The 16,480-nt window shown below is 40.4% G+C and overlaps 1 protein-coding gene across 1 annotated transcript in view; it reads right to left on the bottom strand.

The window, feature by feature from the left end:
• CUNH1orf21 (chromosome unknown C1orf21 homolog) overlaps positions 1-16,480 on the bottom strand; it is a 222,227-nt gene that overhangs the window by 28,061 nt on the left and 177,686 nt on the right. The gene's annotated exons all lie outside the window — the stretch shown is intronic.

Below are 16,480 nucleotides of genomic sequence, written 5' to 3'. Positions count from 1 at the left end.
ACCCCCGAAAATGAAAGGAAGGACTATTCTAAACCTACTTAACAGGTGACTATATACACTCAAGCAACCTGAGGTGTGGCAATAACTAAAGACCTGGGGTAGGTAGAGGCAAGGAATAAAAAGTCCTGTGGGCCAACCCACCATTCTCACCACAGGCAGAGTGATGTGGGATGGCACATAAACAGATGGTCCCCAAATGAGCTCTTTCAAGAGCTCATTATTTCTCCTAGGATAGCAGAAGCCACGTAAATCAGTGAAAACTGTAACAACTTACATGCCTGGTTGTTTGCTATTTACCATCAAACATGAGCATATCTGTATAATGTCAGTCCTCCAAAATAGACGGTAAGTTTGTTTGTGATCTTCCAGGAGAAGAAACAATCATTACCATTCTTTTGCAGTCTAGCTTACCCTTCTTTACCTCACACTAAACTCGAGAATGTTTTCATGAACAGTTAAAAAGTATAAAATATATATTGTTCTCTCTGCTGATGTAGTCAGTGAACAACAGATGAACCACCTTATTTTTTTACAAAGAAGGTGGGAGAACAATTAGAAAACTTTAATGCACTAGGTCCAGGAGGGCGGGACCCACATCCCTTCTTTACAACTGGGACAACAGTGCCTGGCTAGGGGCCTGGCACTCCATGGGAGTCACTCATCGAATACTGGTAGAACAAATAAATGATGTCAGCACATAATTAACTTTTCTAAACATAGATAAAAATAGCTCAACTGTAGTCTCTCTGCAGGGCTGAAGATGTAGGTTCCCTCCAAATGAGTCATTTTCTCCCTTAAACTTTATGTGTGCTTGGATTAAGCACTGAAAATGGATGTATTTGATGTGACAGGACCTTATACTTTTTCTCTATTCACATAATTTGCTAAACTCTTTGAACTTAAATGATGCATCATAATTTTAAACATTGCTAAGGCAGGAAAGAGACTTCTAATTCTAAGAATGCAAAGACATATAATTATATTCTGTTTCTATTCAATTTATTAAACTGTACCCTTCATAACTATACTGTCTCACCAAATCTTCCTTAAAAACACATTGTGTGGTTGCTAAAAAAAGAAGGAACTGCCCCAAACAGAGACTCAATAGATGGGGAGAACACTTTAGGACATCTCAATAGATGGCGAGGACACTTTAGGACATCAGGCACAGACGTGCCCTTCCAGGAAGTGAGAGTACCGAAGGTGAGGCAGAGATGGGGGGTGAGGGCATGGGGGATGGGGAGGAGGCAGCTGGGGATTTCTTGGTTACAAATATATATATAATTACATAGAGATTTCTATCTATTTTGTACTTATAATGTATTTGTTTTTACAAATTACCACTCATCAAGATCAGTAACAACTCACCACATGTTATTCTAACTGGTTGCATACATCAACTCATTTTAATGTTCACAAGTATATATATATTAATTTACTTTTATGCCCACATACCTCTCTGAGATAGGTATCATTATTTTCCCCATTTTATAAATGAGGAAGCTGGGCCATGGAGAGGTGAAACACTTACTGGGATTCTACAAGTAATAATAGCGTTGGGATTTGAATCCATGCAGAATGGCCCCAGAGTTCATGCTATTAGCCACTAGGCCAGTAGTCCTCAAAGTTTTTAGTATCAAGACCTCTTACCTATACTCTGCAAATTTTGATACATTACACAATATGAAAAAAATCACATTTGTTAAAATCAGCCTCAATCTCATGAGAAAAATCTTTCCTTTTTTTAATTTTAATTTTAATTTTTGGCTGCGCTGCACAGCATGCGGTATCTTAGTTCCCCAACCAGGGATCGAACCCGCGCCGCCTGCATTGGAAGTGGAGAGTCTTAACCACTGGACCACCAGGGAAGTCCCTCATGAGAAAAGTCTTGACAAAAGGTGTCAAGCTCATCGTGGTGGACACAAGTTTTCCAAAATTCTAATTTTGGTTTAATATTCGAATTTTATGACCAGCAACAAACACTGACAATTGTTTTCTTTGGAGTAACGGGCTCTATTTGGTCATTTTTGAGAAACTGTTTGCCAAATACCCAAGTCTGAATATCCATAATTTGTCTGCCAGGCACTTATTTTCTACAGTAGAGATGGTGTCCCACAAAAAAACAGCTGCAAGTTCAGCTTGCAACTCAATCAATTGCAGAAGTGCTTTCCCTTGAGATAAAGATCTTATTAAAAAATAAAAAGATATGCATCTAAGAGTTAAAAACTTCAATAATTTCTACCGCTTCATTAAGGGCATTCTTTTTTTTAAGAATCAATTTTATTTATTTATGGTTGTGCTGGGTCTTCGTTGCTGCCCACGGGCTTTCTTTAGTTGTGGCGAGTGGGCTTCTCATTGCGGTGGCTTCTCTTGTTGCGGAGCACGGACTCTAGGGCGTGTGGGCTTCAGTAGTTGTGGCTCGCAGGCTCTAGAGCGCAGGCTCAGTAGTTGTGGCGCATGGGCCTCAGTAGCTGTGGCTTGCGGGGTGGAGAGCACAAGCTCAGTAGTTGTGGCGCAGGGGCTTAGTTGCTCCGTGGCATGTGGATCTTCCTGGACCAGGGAATGAACCCGTGTCCCCTGCATTGGCAGGTGGATTCTTAACCACTGCGCCACCAGGGAAGTCCCCATCAAGGGCATTCTTAAGTGAAAATAGAATATATTCTTCCACTATGCTTGGTGGTGGTGACTACTAATAACTACTATTAGTACTACTAATAGTAGTACTACTATGACTACTAATAAGGTGTGGTGCCAATGCCTGGATTTGTGCTAAGGCACAGGCAGTTTTACCCACCATTGCTTTTGCACCATCAGTACAAATGTCAACAGCTATTTGCCTTCAAAAAGGCAAATAGCTTCTTTATTATTAGGAAAATGACTTTGAAGACTCCCTGAGAATATTTCAGGAAACTCCAGGGGTCTGCAGACCACACCTGAACTATATACAGTGCCTTTCTATTTCTTTTGCATAGAAAAGAACTTTCAATTATTTAATTGTGGTATACGCTTTAAGAAAAAATATTTAACTGCCTTATTGAGATAAAATCTATATTCCATACAATTCCCCCATTATAAATGTATGATTAAATGATTTTAGTAAATTTATAGAGCTGTGCAATTATCACCACAATCCAGTTTTAGAACAGTTAGATCAGCCCCAAAAGTTTCATCATACCCATCTGTTCTCATCTGTAGGCCCCGGCCACCACAGATCTGCTTTCTGTCTCTACAAATTTGCTTTGTCTAGATTCACATAAATGGAATCATACAATATATAGCCTTTTGCATCTGGCATTTTTTACTTAGCATAATGTTTTCGAGGTTCATCTATACTTCAGCATATTTCAGTGTTTCATTTATTTTAATTGCTAGATAATATTCCAATGTATGGATATACTGTATTTTGTTTATCCGTGCATAACGTGATGAACATAAGGACTGTTTCCAGTTTGTGGCTATTATGAATAATGCTGCTATGAACATTCGTATACAAGTCTTTGTGTGAACATACATTTTCATTTCTCTTGGGTAGACTCTAAGGAGTGGAACTGCTAGATTATATGATAATATAATTGTTGACTATTTAAGATGTCACCAAACTGTTTTCCAAAGTGGCTGTGTCATTTTACATTCCCACCAGCAGTGCATGATGGTTCCAGTTTCTCTACCTCCCTGTCAACACTTGGTATTGTCTTTTCAATTAATCATTCAAGTGGGTGTCTCATTGTGGGCTTTATTTATTTTACAAATTTTATTTATTTGGATTTGTTCTTATATGCCTTTCTATCAGAACACCTAGCACCTTGCTACATGGGAGCATATATATGCTTACTGGTTCACTGTATCTACATCAAGAAGCCAGTTTTATATTTGCTTACAAACACCAATTAACTTCTGCTTTGGGTTTGTTTGTTGCAGAAGGCGAAGTTTAAAGAGACCTGTCTTTAAAAAAAGAAACAACAGGGCTTCCCTGGTGGCGCAGTGGTTGGGAGTCTGCCTGCCGATGCAGGGGACACGGGTTCGTGCCCCAGGCCGGGAAGATCCCACATGCCGTGGAGCGGCTGGGCCCGTGAGCCATGGCCACTGAGCCTGCGCGTCCAGAGCCTGTGCTCCACAACGGGAGAGGCCACGACAGTGAGAGGCCCGCGTACCGCAAAAAGAGAAAAAGAAACAACAAGCAAACAAACAAAACCAAGAAAGGCAAGAGGAAGGATGAGACTGATGGGAGTCTCAGATGGAGCAGATCCAACAGAGAGAGCTGAGAGCCATGCCACATTTGGGGTACTCCAGGAATAGAAACAGAGAACTAAATTGGGAGATGACGGAAGAGGTAACTAAGATATTATTTCCCTTGGCAAGAAAAAACTATTTTAATGGCATTTGACACTCATAAAATAAGTATTAAAATAAACTGGGACCAAGTGGGATTAAGATGAAGCCACTGAAAGGGCCCTCAGCAGGCAGTTTGTAGAGCTGTGTTTTTATGATCCATCCATATTGGTATCAGAATCATCTAGGATGCTTGTCAAAATACAGATTCCAAGGCCCTACACAATACCTCCTAAGTGTCAGATTCTGGGATTGCGCCCAGGAATCTGCATTTTAAAGAAGAGTCCTAGGTGACTCTTAACTCAAAAAAGTTTGAGGACTTTTATTTTAGAGAAAAGGTACCTTTGTACCTTAGAATTCTCCCTCTTGGCCTTCCACAGAGCAGTTTTCAAACTGAGCCCTGGGGTTCTGCAGAGCTGCCTCAGGGGTCAATAGCAAGGTCTCTCAGAGCAGCAATCCCTGGAACTGTACATTCAGGGGCTTTCAACTGATGCTGGACAAAAACATCCATTTCTCAAAAATGTTTGCAAACTAATGTCAGGTAGTGACAGGTTTATTTAAACAGCAAATCAAACAACTTCTCCTTTGCTTGCAATTTTATTTCTTTATGAACAGAACACACTTGTCAGTGTCTAGAGTAAACTTATCATTCTCTTCTTAGCTTCTCTCATGTTGAAGACAATCAAACCGAAATATATTTATTCTGCTGCTTCCAATCTCAGGGGGCATTTTCTAAAGGGAAAGTCAGAATTCCAAGAGAAACTGACAGCTTCTTTACAAAGTCCTCTTGAATTTCAGCTCCTTAATTCTGAAGGAAGCAACACAACATATTCAGGGAGTTGAAGAAAGTACCCCACTCCCTGTTGGTGAAGGAAGGAGCTTCTTTCCTCCTATCACTTCTTTGCCTGTGTCGTCCCACTGAGTCTGGGTCCTGGGAGGTTCCCAGAGTTGGTCTGGGTTGGAAGTGTGAGGAGGAATTTCTTTTTTTTTTTTCTGGGCCCAATGGCAGGAAGTTCTGTCTTATAAAGAAATCTCAGGGGCCAGATGGATGGAGGAAGCTGGAGGCCTAGAGAAAAATAGTGGGAGTTGGAGTACTAGCTTCTGGAACCTGCTAATGAGGGGCCACACAGAGAAAAGATACAAAAGCACTAAACACAAACTCTCAGTGGGTTTTCCTCTACACAAAGACTCTGTGTGTGTGTACATTTTAACCACTGCATTTCAGAAAGTACCTGAAAACTAGAAAAGGTAAATACTTTAACTAGAATTAGGAGATTTTTGGGGGGTACACACACATTTAAAAATAAGAACATGTTCAGCTATAACATAAATAATGAGTAATCATTCCAGCTTCTGGGGAGTGTCCCATACGATATACTCTCTGAGAAAACAATCTCATTTGATGTTTTACAAATTTGTGTGATTTCCTAAGTAGTATTAACACAAGTAGGACACCACCTCCTTCAAATATAAAGGAATAGTATCTTCTATCTTCAGAGAGATGGTGATTAGCTGAGGCACATTTATTCTACCAGAATTCTGGATGCTAGCAAATGGCAAGGCCCAAGCTACGCAATGCAACTGTTGACTTGGGCCCACTGGTATCATGATTACGTGAGGTCAACATAATTATAATTACCTGTCCATGCAGATTATTAGAATTATTAGTATTTTGTTAGAATCATTTAGTAGTGATGAAATTGGCATGGAAAGTCTCAACTTTATGGAAATTCTTTCTATAAGTTAAAATATAACCATGTACCTCATTTTATATCAAGTAAATGTTAAGTGGAGCAAATCAGTTTTAAAGCATCGAGTATTTTTCACATAGTTGTTTCACAAGGTAGACTGGAAACATTTAAAATAATCTTTAAAAAGTAAACAGAGTTTTAAGAAATTGCTCAGAACAGATTTCACTGTTTACCAACAAACCTAGAACCAAGTCTTTAAGTTACTATGTCAGGAATTAAAAGAAACAAGCTACATTCACAGAAAGATAGACAAGATGAAAAGACAGAGGGCTACATACCAGATAAAGGAACAAGATAAAACCCCAGAAAAACAACTAAATGAAGTGGAGATAGGCAACCTTCCAGAAAAAGAATTCAGAATAATGATAGTGAAGATGATCCAGGACCTTGGAAAAAAATGGAGGCAAAGATTAAAAAAACAAAGAAACAAAAAAACAACTAATACTAAACTTTCTTTGGGTTATTTGTATGGAAATATGTTAATATAAATGTTTCAGACATTACATGAAATTTCTAAAAATCTTATATGTTCTGGTATAATGTTATAAGTCATAATTCTAGTTATTACTTTAAAATGTATATCTCAGAAATAATTAAATTTCCTTGTCAATTGCATTATGAACTTTCATCAAATGTTTAACCGTGGTCATCTCTAAGTCTTGTCATTTACAGACAGTTCTGGGTGTACTCTGATGCTTTTGCAAAAATGTTCCTATAAAAAGGTTTCATCTTCAAGGAATTCATGGAAAAGACTCTGACAAGTACAGGTTTCTGGTAAGTGACTATACTGCTGAACTGAATGAATAAGCATTTTCAGAACTCTAATGGAAAACTGATGAATTCATAAAAGTGTTAACAAAAGATCAAGATGAAAAAAGAATTAATTACATGGGACTGAGTGAACTGATGAGGGTGATTATATTATTTGTGACTTTCTGTTTGAATAAAAAAAAAAATCCCACAAGGACTCAGAGGCAAAAAATATACAAATCAGTTTTCACTGCAAAGTAAAGGAGCTGCTACAGTGGAGGATTACTGGACTGAATGTCAATATTGTGACACAGTATGCGTGTGTTTCGTGTTTGGTAATTGCAGTCGTTGTTGCTTTTGTTGTGGTCATCCATTTACAATGCTTGGTGTCAGTTTATCTCTTGTAAAAATAAAATAGAGTGTGTGTGTGTGTGTGAGTTGTGGAAACAAATAAAAAAAACAAGCTATAATGTTATAAATCACACTGAGAATTATAAGTTAAGGATGTTTTCCACAAGATGATGTATCTCCAGGTTCTTCTAATTTCGAAGAACCGTATTCAGTTTTTGGCTAAGATGCCGAAAAGTTAGGATAGGGTAGGTTATGCTGCAGTAAAAAACAACCCCTGATATCAGCAGTTTAATAATATACAAGTTTATGTCTTACACCTGCTACATGTCCAGTGCAGGCTGGCAGGAGAGCTCTGCTCATCCTCAGCACTCAAGGACTCAGGCCAGCGGAGGCCACGTGTTTACGTGTGCTCTCATAATCACCGCGGCAGGGGAGGGGAGGATAGAGTTGAGCAAGGTTAAGTGCTCCTATATACTCAGCCAAAGCATGTCACAGGACCACAGTAGTCAAGAGATGCGGCATGTGGGATCTTCCCAGATCGGGGCACGAACCCACGTCCCCTGCACTGGCAGGCGGACTCTCAACCACTGCGCCACCAGGGAAACACAATCCTACTTTTTTGATTAGAAGGAGCAGAACTGGAATATTTACAAATAGCCCTAATGATGACCATAACGCTAATTTTTTAAAAAAGTATATTTTCTTAATCAAGGACTACCTAACATTAACCATTGTGATCTTCCTTTCTTTTTTTTTTTTTTGCGGTACGCGGGCCTCTCACAGTAGTGGCCTCTCCGGTTGCGGAGCACGGGCTCCGGACGCGCAGGCTCAGAGGCCATGGCTCACGGGCCCAGCCGCTCCGCGGCATGTGGGATCCTCCCAGACCGGGGCACAAACCCGTGTCCCCCGCATCGGCAGGCGGACCCTCAACCACTGCGCCACCAGGGAAGCCCTGTGATCTTCCTTTCTCAACAGTCTCATGTGTAAATCCATCAAGTATCTTATTTGTACTAAACATGGAAAACAATTATTGAAAGTTCTTGAAATTACTGAAAGGGCCAAAATGCCATGCAGAGTTTAGATTTCAAAACAAAGCTGAAACTAGTTGGTTAGTTGACATTAAAAAATTATGTTAAATGCCACCTAGACACAGTAAGACAGAATGGAGACAGAACTCTGTGGTTTATTCCCCACTCGGAAAACTGCACCGACACCCACACCTACACATCTCTTGATTTTTCCATTTTTCACTTCTCCTCTCCACCCATCAAATAAAACAAAACACACAGGAACGTGAATCATAATCATTGTGATCCATAAGAAGAAGAACAAAGATTTTAAGAATCCAACTATCCATGGATTATGGTCCCTAAAAGATTGCATTTAAGAGCTGACTAGCCCAAAATAAGCATGATTTATGCTAGATTTTTCTGGTAGGTAAAAACATAGGCAGAAAAATCAAAATCAAAGTTAACAAAATTTTAGAACAAAGAACTGTATCATCCATCACACCTTTAATATTTTAACAAATAAAAAGCCATCATTTGTGCAGAATTCCTAACCTTTTCCTGTGGTAAACCAAAATCTTGCAGGTTTTCCTAAGTTGAGAAACTGTAAATGTCAAAGCTAAAAGCAAAAACTTTAAATGATCCAGTTTTTCCTACAGGCATGATCTTTTTTCTTGCATTCACTGTGCTAAGCCAGCCAAAAATCAGACTCCAGCCTTCCTGATCTCTGGACATACCCACAACTCTCTTTAATTCCAAATATGTCAGTGCCCAGAAAACCTGGTGTATTAACTTCCTATTGCTGCTATAGAAAATGGACACAAATTTAGTGGCTTAAAAGAGCACAAATTTATGATCTTACATTTCTGGAGGGCAAGAGTCTAAAAACATTTCACAGAGCTGCCTTCCTTCTGAGGCTCTAGGAAACAACCTGTTTCCTTTCCTCTTCCAGCTCCTCGACTTCACCTACATTCCTGGGCTCATGGTCCCTTCCTCCATCTTCAAAGCAGCAGTGAAGCATCGTCTCTCCTCTATGACCTCTGCTTCTTACACCTTCTTTTTCTAACTCTGACACTCCTGCCTTACTCTTTTTTTTTTTTTGCGGTACGCGGGCCTCTCACTGCTGTGGCCTCTCCCGTTGCAGAGCACAGGCTCCGGACGCGCAGGCTCAGCGGCCATGGCTCACGGGCCCAGCCGCTCCGCGGCACGTGGGATCTTCCCGGACCGGGGCACGAACCCGCATCCCCTGCATCGGCAGGCGTACTCTCAACCACTGCGCCACCAGGGAAGCTCTCCTGCGTTACTCTTATAAGGATCCTTGTGATTATATTGGGCCTACTCAAATAATTCAAAATAATTTTTACAGGTCAAGATCCTTAATCTCTTTTCCCATGAAGGTAATATATTTACAGGTTCCATGGATTAGGATGCAGACATCTTTGTGGGGAGGAATTATGCAGCCTACCACTGTTCCCCGTGGCTCCAAAGATTCACACCCATCCCATATGCAAAATACATTCACTCCATCCTTAGGTACCTAAGTCTCAGCCCATTACAGTATCAACTCAAGTCTCAAGTCTTACTTAAATTTCATCAGCTTAAAAGACCCATTATGTAATTATCTCATTACCTAAATGATCTAAATTATATATGGATGAGACTCTGGGTATAATCTATCCTAGGGCAGAATTCCTTTCCATCTGTGAACCTGTGGAACTCAGAACAAGATATCTGATCATAAAATACGTGGTGGGACAGACATAAAGTTACAGCTACAGGCGGTCCTATTCAAAAAGGAAGAAAATGGAAGGGAAAAGGGAGTCATCAGTCCCAAGCAATGTCAAAATCCAACTGTGCGAACTTCATCAGGTTTCAAGGCCTTGGAATAATCCCCTGTGGTTTAAGACTCTGCCCTCTGGGTCTGTGGCTCCATCTTTGTAGTCTTTCTTCCTTTTTCTTGAAGGGTAGCACAGGTTTGCAGCTGAGTTGTTTTATCAGATTGTTTCCTGCCTACAGAAGTTTGGGAGTGCAACAACCTTCTTTCATTTCACCCTCTCTCTGTTCTTTTCAGTTCAAAGAAGCAGTATTTCTGTTGGTATAACTTCCTTGAGATCCTCATGGGTCTCCTGTGTATGCCACGGTTATTCACTCCATAGCACAGGATGTTCCTCCACAGATCTTTCCTGAATAATCCTATCTCTATTCCTGGCTTCTGCTGAGATGGCTGAGGGAATTCATGCCTAAATCACATGCCTACTCTATTCAAAGAGACATCTGTGTGATTAAATGCTCTGACTTTTTAATCCTTTCCAGAAACTAGCAACATATTGTTCAGCTGCACTCTTGGTTTTCTTTCCAGAGAGTGAATCTCTTAGCTTTAGTGTCTTTCGCAATCTGGGTAGGCTGAGAATTTCCCAAATCATCAAGTCCTTTTTGATTAAGGAACAGCTCTTCCCTCAATTTATCTCTTTTCTTTTGCATTTTACTATAAGCAGCAAGAAGAAACTAGGCTGTGAGTTGAACACTCTGCTTGGAAATCTTAGCTAAATAATCAAGTTCACTGTTTATAAATTCTGCTTGCCACAATGCTGTAGGACACAATTCAGCTAAGCTTTTTGCTAGTATATGACAGTGGTCCCCTTTTCTCCAGTTTCAAATAACATCTTCCTTATTTCCTTCTGAACCCTCACTAGCAGATTCTTTTCTTTTCTTTTCTTTTTTTTTTTTTTTTGTGGTACGCAGGCCTCTCACTGCTGTGGCCTCTCCCGTTGCAGAGCACAGGCTCCGGACGCACAGGCCCAGTGGCCATGGCTCACGGGCCCAGACGCTCCGTGGCATGTGGGATCTTCCCAGACCGGGGCACGAACCTGTGTCCCCTGCATCGGCAGGCGGACTCTCAACCACTGCGCCACCAGGGAAGCCCTGCAGCAGATTCTTGAATAACCATATTTCTACTAGCTGTTCCGTGCAATCTCAGCTTTTTCTATTATGCTCTTTAAAATTCTTCTAGTCTCTGTCCACTACCCAATTTCATAGTCACTTCCACATTTTTAGGTATTTATTATAGCACTGCCATGTTTCAAGGTAACAAAATCTATATTGGTTTCCTACCGCTGTTTAACAAATTACCACAGACTTTTAGATTAAAACATAAATTTGGAGGTCAAAAGTCTAAAATCGGTGTTCAAGTCTTTCTTCCTTCTGGAGGCTCTAGGAGAGTATTTGCTTTCCAGCTTCTAGAGGCTGCTTACCTTGACTCATGGCTCCTTGATCCATTTTCAAAGTCAGCAGCTTTAGCACCTCTCTTCTCTGATCTCTGCTTCCATCCTTATATCTTCTTTTTCTAATGCTTATCCTCCTGCATCCCTCTTGTAAGGATCCTTGGGATAATCCAGGATAATCTCTTCAGGTCAAGATCCTTAGTTTTATCAAAGTTCCTTTTCCCATGTAGGGGAACATATTCACAGGTTCCAGGGATTAGGGCGTGGCCAAATTGGGAGGTGTGGGGGGGGTCATTATTCAGCCTGTCACATCTGCAAAACTCAGTCAGTCATCTCAGGCCAAACAAATATCAAAACCCAGGTTCATGGCTCACAATGAAAAGTCAAACAGGGATAGAAACATACATTAAAAAATACTAGTAGAAAACTATAGTAGAGAAACCCAATGGCCCATTCTTCACTAAATCACTATTTAATGGTACCTATGTGCCAGGCTGTACTAGGGAATCAAAGGTATGATCTTCACCTACTAAAAACAAAGTGAACAGACATTTAAAAAAATAGAAGTTAAAAAGAAGATACAAGTATGCATGGTGGAAGCACTTGCAATGACACAACCCAGAGGAGGAGATCGGGGAAGCTTCCTGCAGACGGAAAGGCAGGATTGGGTCTTGAAGAATGTATACCTGGTAGGGAGAGAAGAGAACCAGGCATGTATAGTTGTATGGAGCCCGGTAGATCCACAGAGAGCATGGGGTGCCAGTAAGCTGTGTGAAAGATAGGGTGGTGAGGTGGGCACCTCACTATCTCACTATCTGAAATGGGGAGGCTGGCCCATGAATGGTTCATGTTGGGCATTTAGATTTTCCTTTGACATGAGGTGGAACTACTGCAGGAGTTTATGAAGCTTCTGTCACGTCAGAAGTGTGTTTTAAAGATGGAATCAGAGAGGGCTCGGGGGGTGGGGGAAAATAGGGGAAGAGGATTAAGAGGTACAAACTACTAGGTGTAAAATAAGATACAAGGGTATAATGTACAGCACAGGGAATATAGCCGATATTTTATAATAGCTTTACGTGGAGTATAATCTATAAAAATATTGAATCACTATGTCATACACCTGAAACTAATATAATATTGTAAATCAACTATACTCCATTGAAAAAAAGATGGGATCAGAGAGCTGGTCAGGAAGCTGTCAAGCTAGCAAGACAAGAGGGGACAGCACAGCAGATAACAAGAGTATGGGTTCTGCAGTCAGACTTCCTCTTCACTTTCTACTTGTGTCACCTTGAGCAGATTATGTAACCTCTGTGCTTCAGTTTCCTCACCTATGAAATGGGGATAAAAGTTGTACCTACTTCACTGGGTTGCCTGCTATATAGGAAGTGCATACCAAATGCTAGCTAGCTAGTGCATACCAAATGCTAGTGTTGATAAGATAGCTAATTACTCTGGGAATTAGAGACAAGGGAACAGATTTGAGAGTTATCAAGAAAATTACTGAGTGTCCACTATGTACTAGGCACCTTGCTAGGCTTTGAGGGTAACAACAAGAAAAGACCAATGAGATCCCTGCCCTCAGGGAGCAACTGCAAATATCTGAGAAAAAACTCCAAATGCAAAATGATAATATGAGAATAGAAAAGACTTGAGGTTAATTGAGTGTACACAGGAGATGGAAGAGGAAAAGTATAGTGAAAGATGACAGCCAGATTTTTGGCTTAGCTGACAGCAGGAAATGGTGGTGACTAAATGGGAAATAAAGGAGGTTTAGGGTTACTGATTAAAAGGGTGAAATATGGATATAAACAAGTGCTTTTACTTTCTTGCTACAAATGCATAATGGGTGGGCTGACATTTCAAGTAAAGATATCTTTTTGGGCAAGCAACGGAAAGCTGACACGTCTGTTAACGCAGAAATGGTCTGGGCAGTGGTGCATTTTTCTAGAAGGGAATGAAACGGAAGCTTGAGGGCCTGTTCCTAGATGTCCTAAAGAATCAGAATAAATTAGGAGACAATGCTGTCTCTCTGAATGGGTATATTAGAATGCAATTATTTTTTAGATAAATCCTTTACTTATTACACGTAGTCTATCCATGTGGATCCTAAGCAACATTCATGTAGGAGCAAAGGCAGATGAGAGTGGGGTCACATCTGTATCAGACGGATGGCAGAGAAATACTACAGACTGACAGAACACCTGTCTGAAGGCCCAGAATTTACCGGCTTACTTCACAGGGGTGAATCTGACCTCAGACCAAAAGGGATCTAGGTGGTCAAGCAATGCTCCCTCTCTCCCTGGCTCTCATCTTTGCTTATCACCTTGGTTTCATTTTTCAAGACCCTATGGCACTCTGTAATGACCTATATGAGAAAAGAATCTTAAAAAGAGTAGATCTATGTATATGTATACCTGATTCACTCTGCTCTATGGCAGAAACTAACACAGCACTGTAAATCAACTATACTCCAATAAAAATTAAAAGAAAGACCCGGGCTTCCCTGGTGGCACAGTGGTTGAGAGTCCGCCTGCCGATGCAGGGGACACGGGTTCGTGCCCCGGTCTGGGAAGATCCCACATGCCACGGAGCGGCTGGGCCCATGAGCCATGGCCGCTGAGCCTGCACGTCCGGAGCCTGTGCTCCGCAACGGGAGAGGCCACAACAGTGAGAGGCCCGCGTACCACAAAAAAAAAAAAAAGAAAGACCCTATGGCAACCCCAGATTCAATCCTTCCAACTCTGTGACCCAACATGCAAGAGGGACCCGTGTTAGCTCCAGTTACAAAGATTCCAAGGAAACACTGCTGAGCCTGCCTTTCATCAGGTGCCGACCACTAGGAAAGTGGGGTGGGGTCTCTTAGCAGGAGTCAGGGGGCTTGCTGGGGGAAGAGAAGCAATACAGACCACAACATCTTTTACTCCTCTGCCTATGAACTCTTTGTATGAATTTCTTTTCTATTACTATACGTATTTATAAAATATAGAAATTCTCTGTTGCATGTATTATGACTTTTTTTTGTTTGTTTTTTGTGGTACGCAGGCCTCTCACTGTTTTGGCCTTTATGACTTTTTTAAAGTATGCTTAAAAAAATCTTTTTATGTTTTCACATACAGATGTTTTAAGTTTCTGATTGGTGGAAAAGAACTGATTTCTTTTTTTCATTTATTATCTCTTCCTTCACCTCTATGATAAATCCTGGCTAATTCTAAATTTAGCTCCCAGCCCGTACACTCTCTCCTTTACCCTTCTGTAACCTCTTTCCACCAGAAGTCAGAGGAAATGAGGGGAAGTCGTTGTTTCAATAGTACCCCCAGCTGTCTTGCTACTACAAGCATTAGTTCTGCCATGGTACGATTATTTTACAATGTGGACACAGTCACTAGATTTTTATACACAGACTTGACAGTCAATAATCAAAGCTGGTGTTGTTCCATTAATTGATGTACTTTTAGCCCAGAGCTAGGAAAAGAATGATTGGTCGCAGCTAGCATCCGGATTGAAAAAGCTCTTTAAAATTGAAATATGGTACTTAGGGCAATAAAGAGTAATAAGCACATCCTTTTTTTTTTTTTTCCTTTTGGAGAAATGTGCCGCTAGAAATATCTTCATTCTAAATGTCACAAATAGAATTGATCCTGAGATGCTTTAACAAGGAGTGTGTTTGACCATGACTGTCTTTATTTGCTTATCTTCTCAGTCTTTCGGAAGCTTTCTAGAGAAGCTCTCATTTTGATCCTTCTCCACATTTTCCCTCAACTTGGGTGTCCATTCCCATCAAACATCAGAGCCGAGAACTTGCTATTGATGTGGGACCATGATGGGACTGGGCCCCCTTCGGCAGCCTGCCACCAAGCTGGGGAGAAAAGGTAAGAACAAGTGACCTATGTCCCCAGCTGCTGTCATTTATCTCTCTGAGGTTCTTTTATTATGAGGCTTTCAAATTAGGGTTTATTAATGGTGCAATAAGCCTTAGTTTACTAAGTCTACCTTATGTAAAATGGTTTCTGAGTGTTCGATCTATTTTCTCCATTCTTCTTACTCTCTAGATCCTCCTAGGCAAATAAGTCTTTTTAAAGAAAAAAAAATTTTTTTTTTTTTTTTTTTGGCCGTGCTGCATGCGGGATCTTAGTTCCTCAACCAGGAATCGAACTCACCCCCCTTGCAGTGGAAGCGCAGAGTCTTAACCACTGGACCACCAGGGAAGTCCCACAAATAAGTCTTAAGAGCCAGTTCGCTTGTTCCCTCATTCTTAGTCTCTTATTTAGGTGAAAATCTTTCCCTATCTGAGTATTAGGGGAAAAAAGGTAACTGGCAACGGGAGAAAAATATGTTAAAATACATGTTTAAGAGCTTTAATGAACAACACAGGCCTAAATACAAGGTGATCCCTGTTCTTCCAAATAAAATATCCTCAGAAATGTGTCTTGGAAGCTTAAATTTATAATCTTTTAGGTATGTGGTTGGAACCTTCAGGTGACTACTTGTAATATATAATTTATTAATTCGGCTACACATATATATTTAAAATCACATACTGTGTAAAAAATCATATTAATTTAGAAATACTACTTTTTTCACACTAATATCTCAGGATTTAAACTTTTCAGGTGCATCGGACATTTGTGTTTTCACAATCAGAGTCACTAACTTTTTGAGTCTTCTAATGTTTCCATCTTCACTTCTAATTTGTTTGAAATAAAATGCATTTTGAATTTTTGTACGCTGTTGCCTTGGAAATTTAATTCCAAGCCATAAATAAACATTTAGGAGTGGTGATCTCCACATTGTTCACCACTTACCGCATGGTTCTTTCAAAATCACTGTTAAAAGGTTGTTTACAGTGACACAGTGATTTTTTTCTCACCTAGAAGCAAAACTGATTCTGTCAGAAGATCTCTAAAAGCATCTAAAGTGATTCCTAACTAATAAAGTCAAGTGTTTTAGGCTAATATGTCTCTCTCAAACTTCACTTTTAAAACAACGAGAGCCCTGTACCATGTGACTCAAACACAAGGTGGCATCACTTTTCTGAAGGATAATTTAAAAAACAAAACAACCCTGTTTG

The sequence above is a fragment of the Neophocaena asiaeorientalis genome, unplaced genomic scaffold (assembly GCF_003031525.2).
Source record: "Neophocaena asiaeorientalis asiaeorientalis breed wild unplaced genomic scaffold, Neophocaena_asiaeorientalis_V1.1 scaffold415, whole genome shotgun sequence".
NCBI classification, from domain to species: Eukaryota; Metazoa; Chordata; class Mammalia; order Artiodactyla; family Phocoenidae; genus Neophocaena; species Neophocaena asiaeorientalis.
The sequence above is the reverse complement of the archived record's forward strand: the minus strand, read 5'-3'. Positions and strand labels throughout refer to the sequence as shown.